This window comes from Camellia sinensis, chromosome 7, assembly GCF_055761805.1.
Source record: "Camellia sinensis isolate YWXY chromosome 7, ASM5576180v1, whole genome shotgun sequence".
Classification (NCBI taxonomy): Eukaryota; Viridiplantae; Streptophyta; class Magnoliopsida; order Ericales; family Theaceae; genus Camellia; species Camellia sinensis.
Window position 1 is genome coordinate 121,857,869 of NC_138967.1, and position 9,696 is coordinate 121,867,564.

Consider the following 9,696-nt stretch of genomic DNA (forward strand, 5'->3'; position numbering starts at 1 on the left):
GAGGTTAACTCCGAAGATATCGGAATCCGAGATAAACGAATAATGGACAAGAGTCCTAAGACGAGGAGGGGACTTAACCAAGATAAGGATAAAGCTCTTAGGGAGTTTATCTTTATCTCTTAAAGAGTCCAAAGAAAGCACTAAATTGGAGTTCATAAAAGTCATACTTCTAGTAGGACTTGGATTGAGTATATTATAAAAGAGAGGCACCCCCGTGGGTCTAAGGTATGCAATTTATGTTTTGAGTATTAAGTTTTGCACTTGATTATCTTTGAGAGATATACTGACTTGATCGTCGGAGTGCCCCCGGGTGGAAGAACCACCGCCGGAGCCTTTTCTTTCTGTTACAAGTTACTGAAGCCATCTATTCTGCCTGTGCTCTCCAGTTGGTTACTAAGCAGACAGTGTGGTCAGATTTTCACCCACACAGAATGATATCATGGAATTGGTGATGTAAAACGTTGAATACACAAATAATTGGGTGTTGTTTTGGGTAATGTAAAACGTTGAATACACACATAATTGGGTAATAGATAGTTTCAAAAAATTATTTTGATTTATTATTTCTAGTGTTTGATTTTGTTCAAACTTTTTTTTTCTATTTTCAAGTAACAATATGATAAGAAACAATGATATTGATAATAATAGTGAGAAAGAAAATAAAGTTAAAATAATTGAAACTTAGGAGAGAAGAAAAGGCTTGAATATGAAGAATAAATATAAGTGATTAAAGTGTACCATGAAAAAAAATAATAATATTTTATTTTAGAATTTGAATGTGTATTATCCTTATTAATAAATTTATATTAAGATATAATAAAAACTAAAATTATTATTTGAGTACAAATAGAATCACCCTTAAACTAAACAGAGCACAATGCTGGGCCAAAACTAATAGCTTAAATTAAGCCCATTCTCATTTTAATTTTTTTAAAAAGAATAAAAGAAAATGTTGCCCTCATTTTCATTTACAAGCCCTAAACAATCTCTCTTCTGGATGAGCTCTTTTGGCCTCCTTCTGTCGCCCTTCATCTCACATAGAATGAGTTCTTTCGTTGCAACCCTACTCACTTTCGTAAAAAAAAAACTCTATGTCATCCTCGCTCTCTAATCTATTACGATGTCCTTTTTTAGAAAGACAAAAAAAAAGTCAATTTGTTAATTTATTAACTTATTTCGATTATATCACCTCTTTTTTTTTTTTACATATTTTTTTTTAAACAAAAAAAATCAATAAACTAATTTTTTTCCAACTTTCCAAAATTATTTTACTCAATTGAACTCAAGTACTTTGCTCATTGAATATGTATGGACTGCCCTTGTTCGGTTGTACTGTTTGCAGGCCCAAAGTCTCACTAGTTAGTTTGGGCTACCACAATTTATTTGTTTTATTTTTTAGCAACGCCTGGTTTCTGGGAGATTTTATTTACAAACAAAAAAAATTATTAAGTACTTCTAATTTTTAAACACACCCTATTTAATTATTTAAAATTTTATGTTACTCTCATTACACTGCTATTTTTTTAAAATTATTCTCAAGGTAAATCCAAATAATAAATAATAAACAACTAAAAAAAAATTAAATTATTTCAAAAACTTTTCAATACAGAAAATAATTCTCAAATATAGGAGAAAAAAAAAATCCAAACTTACAAACACATAAGCATTATAAATACAGAAAAAACCAAACTTTTACATAAATATAAATTATCCACAAGAATACTCGCGAAAAAGTAAAAACCAAACTTATAAGCATATAAGCATTAGGCACTAACAATAAAGAGTAGTTCTCAAACAATGTATTATTTAAATGACAAAATAAGAACAGCTTCAATAATATGTTATTGTTAATCTAACTACTAGGTCCTTTAATTTTGTCAAAAAAATGATATAGAAAATAATTGATGGTGTTTTACAAAAATTGTGAAACCCTGTTATATGAATACTTACCTCCTTTTTGATGAATTACTTCAAAAAATTATTTTGATTATTACTCTCATTCATTATTTGATTTTGTTCAAACTCTTTTTCAGGGCTTAGGGTTTCAAAATAATAAAAACAATGATGTTGATGATGATGGTGAGTTTTAATAGGGTAGATTAGAATTTTGAAGGGAGGAGAAAGAAGAAAAAGAAATAACTTTAATCTCTTAAGGAAGAAAATACAGAGATTTAAATAGGAATAACTGATTATAATATACCATGAGAAAGAAAAAAAAATTATTTTAGAATTTAATATAAGTTGTCTTTATTAATAAATTTATATTAAAATATAGTTAGAATTAAAATTTATAAATTTAGATTGAACATATTAAGACATATCTTGAGTTCAAATAGAATCCCCAGATTTCTCTCTTTCATTGTCTAAACATGGATAGTTGTAACGGGCCAAGCCGTAGACACAGGCGACTCAAGCTTGTTTGAGGCCGAAAGTGAAAAATCTAATTGAAGTCCTTAATAATTACTTTATTTTGTAATTCTTATTCTTTTTATACTATATTTTTTATTTAAAATTCATAGCATTCACAATCAAAACAATTTTATTCATTTTAATTTTAATTTTTTTGTTTGACAATTATTTAATATTTCTAACCTTCGCAAACAAAATAATTTTGATAATTAATCAATCAAATCATGAAAGTTTTCATATTTCATTAAAAACGAAAACATAATAGACAATGAAATAAATATACCTGTTATAATTCGATAACTAGGTGAAGAAGGATGATTACGTTTAATAGCCAAGATGAGTTTTTTCACTGCAAAGGAAGAAAAATAAAATAAAAGGGCCCCTAAACTATAATTCCTATGCTAAGATTACTGTTGAAATGGTATTTTATTTTGATAAACTTTTATTTATTTTTGAAAATGTTTTTGTTTACTTTTTCAATTTCTAAATGTTTTGATTGATGATTTTATTTTAATGAAGAGTAATGTTAGGAATCATGAAAAAAATATCATGAAGATGATCATGAAATATTCTCCACCTTTGGATTACACATACAATAAAACACCACACACTAATCAAATGATGAAAAATCTTCATGATACATTTCATGATTTTTTTTTCATGATTCCTATTATTACCCTTTTAATGAATATGCAAACTTTTGAGTAAAGATATAATAAATGAGGAGTAATGGTAGGGATCATAAAAAAAATTTAATGAAAATAATTATGAAAAATTCTATACTTTTAGATTACGCATACAATAAAACACTACATACTAATCAAATGATAAAAAAATTTCATGATACATTTTATGATACTTTTTTTCATAATTCATAAATGAGGCATATTCTACTTATGGTTCTCCGCTACTCAAGACTTTAAGCGAACACTTGAGTTGTCTTACCCTTGATCCTCAATAGCCACATATAAAAATAAAAGTAAAAATTTAATTTAATTTAATAAATTGATGACAAAATGGAGGGAAATACTAAACTTAGTAGGCAATGGAGGATGAGATAGGATTTTTTATTGCAATACTCTTTTGACATTGGTACAAAGTCTTGCTTGCACAACGTCCACTAAATTAAAAAGAAGTAAATAACTCACATTATACCAAATCTTACATCCAACCCCAGCCAAGTACTCAGATAAAGCTATATGCTTAATATTAATTAATAATAAATAAATAAAAAATTTGGTTTTGTTTGATTGAATGGAATGAGTGGATTAGAATGATCATCAAATTGTCAATTTTCATTTTTAATTAATTAAAAAAATAATAAAAAATATCATTCACTATTATAAAAGAATAATTTTTTTTAAATGAGTCTAAACAGTAATATTTTTTTTCATTTCATTCCAATCAACAAGTCCAGCATTGCAGTATTTGAAGCAAGGCATTGCCCATTGCTAAAGATAGGGCGGCCTGTCAATCCTAACTTTATGAATTTATAATTAATATTTAAATTTATAGAATGGGATAATTTATTGAATGAGATGAGTTTAGAAATAGTCCTTCAGCCCAGTCAAGCCCAACCTAATTATTAAAACATTTTATATAAATTAAATGTTACATACATATATATATATATATATATTTTATTTTCTTAAATGAAGAAAATACACTTCAGAGTAAACATAATTTTGAGACTATGGAGTGTTTTCAGAACTTGGCTTTTAGTCATTTTTTTAGGTTTGTAGTAAAAGTTAAAAAGTTGATTCTTTTGTATTTTTTTTTCACTTGGAAAGTTGGTTTCAGTCACTGGTAAAATTATAATTCTACTCCTCACGGATCAAAATGTGTTAAATGGGTGAAGTTGTAAATATTTTAAATTAAATGAGGACAGTTTGGCTATTTTATTGTGATTTGACATCATGAATAAATATTAATAAAAAAAAATTAAAAGTAACTTTTTACTAACTTTTTAAATCATTAATCTAAAAAAGTCAAAAGCTATAAATAGAGATTTAAGACGATGTGAGATTTGACCAAATTTAAAAATAAAAACTTAGTCAAATTATATTAAACTCCCTCAAAATTATTGACTATTTACATTTTACTCTCCTAATGTTTTAAATTCAACAATTATTCCCTTTAAACTATTTGAATTTGAATATTAAGTCCTTCTATTAGCCATATGTTAAATATTTTGATAAAAATTATCAAGTGTTTTGCGTATGATAATTATATTAAATTTTTATAAAAGATAAAATAGGATAATTTGATAATAAAATTTAATATAATCATCATGTGCACAACACTTGACAATTTTTCATTCAAATATCTAAGAGATGATAAACAGAAGAACTTAATATTTAAATTCAAATAGTTTGAAGGAATAGTTATTAAATTTAAAAAATTAAAAGAATAAAGTATAAATAGTCCATAATTTGAGAGGGTTTAATATAATTTATCCTAAAAAGTTTTTGTTTTTGTTTTTTTTTTTAAGTCCCGCTAAAAGATAACGTAATTTGACCTGGTCTATGGCCACCCTAAGTAAAGCAAGTGCGTTCACTGGACTGGACGAAGTCCTAGGTTTGGGCTTCATTACACTTCCCTAATTTTTTTTTTTTTATATTTATTTTTGACTAATTCCCCTTGCCTAATTATCGTAGTGAAGTTCTATCACCACAAAAAATTATAATATAAAATAAAATAAATATTTGTTTCTTTGGAACAAATGGTATCAATTCTATGAAACGACCGAATATCTAAGAGGAGCACACATTAGTGACCACAGGACATTTTACTTGTTCCACCAGCCAAACAAATAAGGATTCATATTTAAAAATTTTAAAAATTATTAGATATTTTTTAAGTATCAAGCATAGTATTATTTCTATAAAATTTAGAGTAAATTATAAACACATCTCTTGAAATTTATTTAAATTATAAATTGTGGAGAAGTGGTTTGGAAATACTTTTCGAATCTTGGGAGACGTTGGTGATCCTCAGCTAGTCACCTGAAAAGATACAAGCACTCCGGTCGGGGGTGCCGGAATTAGTACTCCGACGGACAAGTTAGTTCAGACACTCAGGATAACTTACTTTCTAAGTCTTGTGAAGTGATTCTTACATACCTTTCTATAACCGTTGTTCCTGTATTTATACCTGTTCTTTTTTATCCTCGGGGCCAAGCCTATTTTTTGATCATTGCCCATTTCTTTCATTCGGAGCTACTGATCTCCGTCTATTCGGCTTTACTCACGTATTCGGCGTCCTAGTCACGCAATATGAAGCCGGATAGTATTTAATTTCTGGAGCGCGCATCCTCCGACTCTTTTATTTATTCGGCTCCCACATAAATTATTCCCTATAATTCTAAAAATTATATTATGCTCCTTAAGATTTTTAATGTCATAACAAATAGGTCATTTTATTAATAAATCATCAAGTTAATTAACAGTTTTTAATAATGTCAAAATTTTGTTTCAATTAATAATTCAGATAATTTTATTATTGTATAGGTAAACAGTTAGAAATTTCACTTTTTCAATTAATTTTGTTACATAAAAAATTCTGACAGGGAGGTATTTATAATTTTTCAAATCACAGAGGGTAATTCGTATTTTAAGCAAATCTCTAGAGTGTATTTGTAATTTATCCTAAAATTTATGTTCATTAAAAAAAGTCATACACTAAGGTGGTATTTGTTTTAAAGGATTGGGACATGAGATTGGACTATTAGTCCAGATGAACTAATAGTCCGTTATTTGGTAGCCAATTTTTATTCCGGACTATTAGTTCCATATTTGTTGGACTGTTGTATCCCATGAGGGGGGGTGAGATAAAAATCATGGGATAACTCATCCCATGGGGATTAACTTATGAAATTACATTTTTGACCTTCTTGTATTTAATACATTTTTTAGTGTTGTTAATTTAAAATTCTATATTAAATAAAAAATATAAATTATAATTTATAAATTTAATTAAAAATAATAAATTAAAAATTATGGCCTTATAAATTAAAATTTTTTAGCGGCGTTAAATTATAAATTATAGATTACAAATTTAAAATTATACATTAAATAAAAAATATAAATTATAAATAATAAGGGTAAAATAGTCTTTTGAACATTTATCTTTATCCAGTCCATCCAACCAAATATTGAATTCACTAAAAATAGTCCAATCCAAATATCTAATCTCATGACTAAACAAATATAGAATACAAATCCAGTCTAATCAAATAGTCCAAAGATAATGTGTCTCTAAACTAATAATTTGATGAATTATAATCCCCATTTATCTAATCCGTCAAAACATAAAATTGAGTTTTTTTTTTCCCCCACATGTATTGAGAAGTGCCCTTCTTATCTAGACTTGCAGATTGCTTTGGAGGCCTCGACGTTTTCATAGTTTGTTTCTAGTTTTGCGTTTTCAATTTTGTGTTTTCTCCCATTAAAAACAAAACAAAAAACTACTCAATAAAAGTGAATTAGTATGTTTCATTTGTAAATCTTTTCACTACATAATTGATTTAAAACACTAAATACAAAATAATTATCCTAAAATTTTTAGGAATTACTAAGCCCCTATTAATTTCAAAATTGGCACTATTATAGAATGACAATGCTTGAGCACAGTTACATGTGTGCCCCTGCCTAGGAAAATGGTTGCGGTTGCGGTTGCGGTTGCGGTTGCGGTTGCGGAAACCCTATTTCTGGCTTCAAGGAAGCTCACAAAAGATTGGTGGGAAGCTATAAATACAAAAATCGTCCTAGCCTCGAAAATTAACTCATATTTTAATTTTGAATGTGTTTGTGTTGTGAAAATTGAATTAATATAATGTGGAATGCTTATATTTTTTATAATTAAGTATTCGGGCCAACTTATACGCAATTCAACTAATCTCAAACCTCTTGGATGGTAATTTTTTTAGTTGTTTTTCCCCCCCACTAAGTCAAACTCTTTGGGGTTATGTGAGGTCTATTTATATAATGAATATGAGCTGCTAATTGAAAGTTTAATGTACTTGATGAACTGCACTTGCTCAGATATAGCATATACAATAAGTAAATTAAGTAGATTTATGAGTAATCCAAGAGTAGAACATTAGAAAGCTATTATAAGGGTTCTTAGATACCTCTGATTTACTCGTAACATTAGGCTAAAATATACTAGATATCCAGCAGTACTTGAAGAATATTGTGATACAAACTGGATATCGGATACTAGAGACTCAAAATCTACCAGTGGGTATGTCTTTACACTTGGTGGTGCGGCTGTATATTAGAAATCTTCCAAACAGACTTGCATTGGTAGGTCTACTATGGAATTAGAATTCATAACTTTAGATAAAGCTGGAAAAGAGGCAGAATGGCTTTGCCTATAGCGATCCCGGTTGTCCCTTTACTGTTCTGTTGTATTTCGGACTCGGTTCCGTGAAATTGGTAGTGGTATCTATCTTGTTGCCGTCCTTTAATTCCACTTGATTGAGTTTTAGGATGTGTTGGGCAGGTTTGTTACAGGTTGGTTAAGCCTTAGTTTCAATTCCTTGTTGTTCAGTTTTTAGGCACTCCGCTCGAGCGGGTCGTCTTGCGCTCGAGCGGGGGTTGCACTCCTCCAGTATTTCGTGTTCCTGTAAAACTTCTGCAGATGTGATTTTTACGCTCGAGCGGGTTGGTTGGCGCTCGAGCGGGTAGTACTTTCTGGGTACAGGTTCTGGGAGGGGGAAATCTACGCTCGAGCGGACTGGTTTTCGCGCTCGAGCTGAAGTGCTTTATTCTTGTGTTTTGGCGCTCAAGCAGGCATTATTACGCTCGAGCGTGTCCAGATTTTTGTTCTTGGCGCTCGAGCGTTGTGTTCTCCGCTCGAGCGGGTCATACGTATATGAGTTATCCGCTGGGTGATTTTAAATCACTTTTTGCTTTTCTTTCTCTCTCCTACTTTTTCTAAAAACCATTTTTGAGAGCCTCTCTCTCTAGAAACTCCCTTCTCTCTAGGGTTTGATCTAGTTAGAGTGTCCTCCTTCTCTTCGGCCTTTGTTAAAGTCGTGTTGATCGTCGAGGGCGTCGTTTTGGTCCGAAAATCTTGGGCTTTGGAGCATTTTGGTTTTTGTCTCTTCTTCATCCGAGCTCCAACATCGAGGTAGGGATAACCTACTCCTCACTATGGACTTTGTCTTTAAATTTTAGTATTTTGAGATATTGGGGTTGGTTTGGTAATTTTGTGAAAGTTTGGGGGCCTTTGTGTAATTTTACAAAAGTTGGGGGTTTAGCTATATAAAACCTAAATGCATGTTTGGCATGGAAAAGTGAAATTAATGTTGAAACATTAATGAAAATGGAACCTAAGGGTTGTAATGTTAATTACGGAAAATGTCCTAATTACATTGATTGATTAATTTGTATAATTAATTGTTGGAAATGAGGGATTGATTTGAAAATGTGGAAATTGGAAAGGGAAGGGTTTAAAGGGTGTAGTTGGATCATTTATCACTCACCTAGTTGAAATGTTGATTATATATCCATTGTTGCATTTATTTTCTGTATAGAAATAATTACTTTGGGCTATCGGTGAAGGATAGTCGTGATTGTTGTAGACAATGCATGATGATTAGGCTAACTGAAACTAATCACTGGAATGCGTCATTGAGTTTGACGGTTGAAAGAATACATTAAATTTATGTATTATATGATGATGTGTATAATTATTGTTTATATGAATTGTGTCGTGTTGGAGGAGATAGGGGATGTACTCCACGGTTTAGGGGAAGATAAGGGATGGACCTCTAAACCGGATGTTGTTGGGAGGAGATAAGGGATGGACTCCATAGATAGAGCTCATATGCTTATCTATTAATGTGTTGACAGAGCTCATATGCTTGTTTTTGGAAGTGTGATAGTGCTCTTATGCATATCTATGGAAGTGATGATATAGCTTGTATGCTTATCTGTTGGTGTGGGATATAGCTAGTATGCTTATCTATTATGAAATGAGAAAGTATTTAATATGAGTTATTGTCTCATATGGGTTGTTTGGCCAGGTTCTGAGCCATGGTTATAAATTGAGAATTGAACAGAATTGGAAAATGGATTGTAACATGGATTTGCATGTCATGAAACTGTAAAGTGTGATAGGGGAAAGTATCAGTGTTGGCCATCTATCAACTGCTAATCTTTTAGTCATTGTTCATATTTGGTTTAGTGTATTTCTACTGGGCTGTGGCTCACCCAATATGGGAATATCATTTTCAGGTACAGGTAGCATGCCATCTCCAAGGACGTAGCTTGGGAGGCT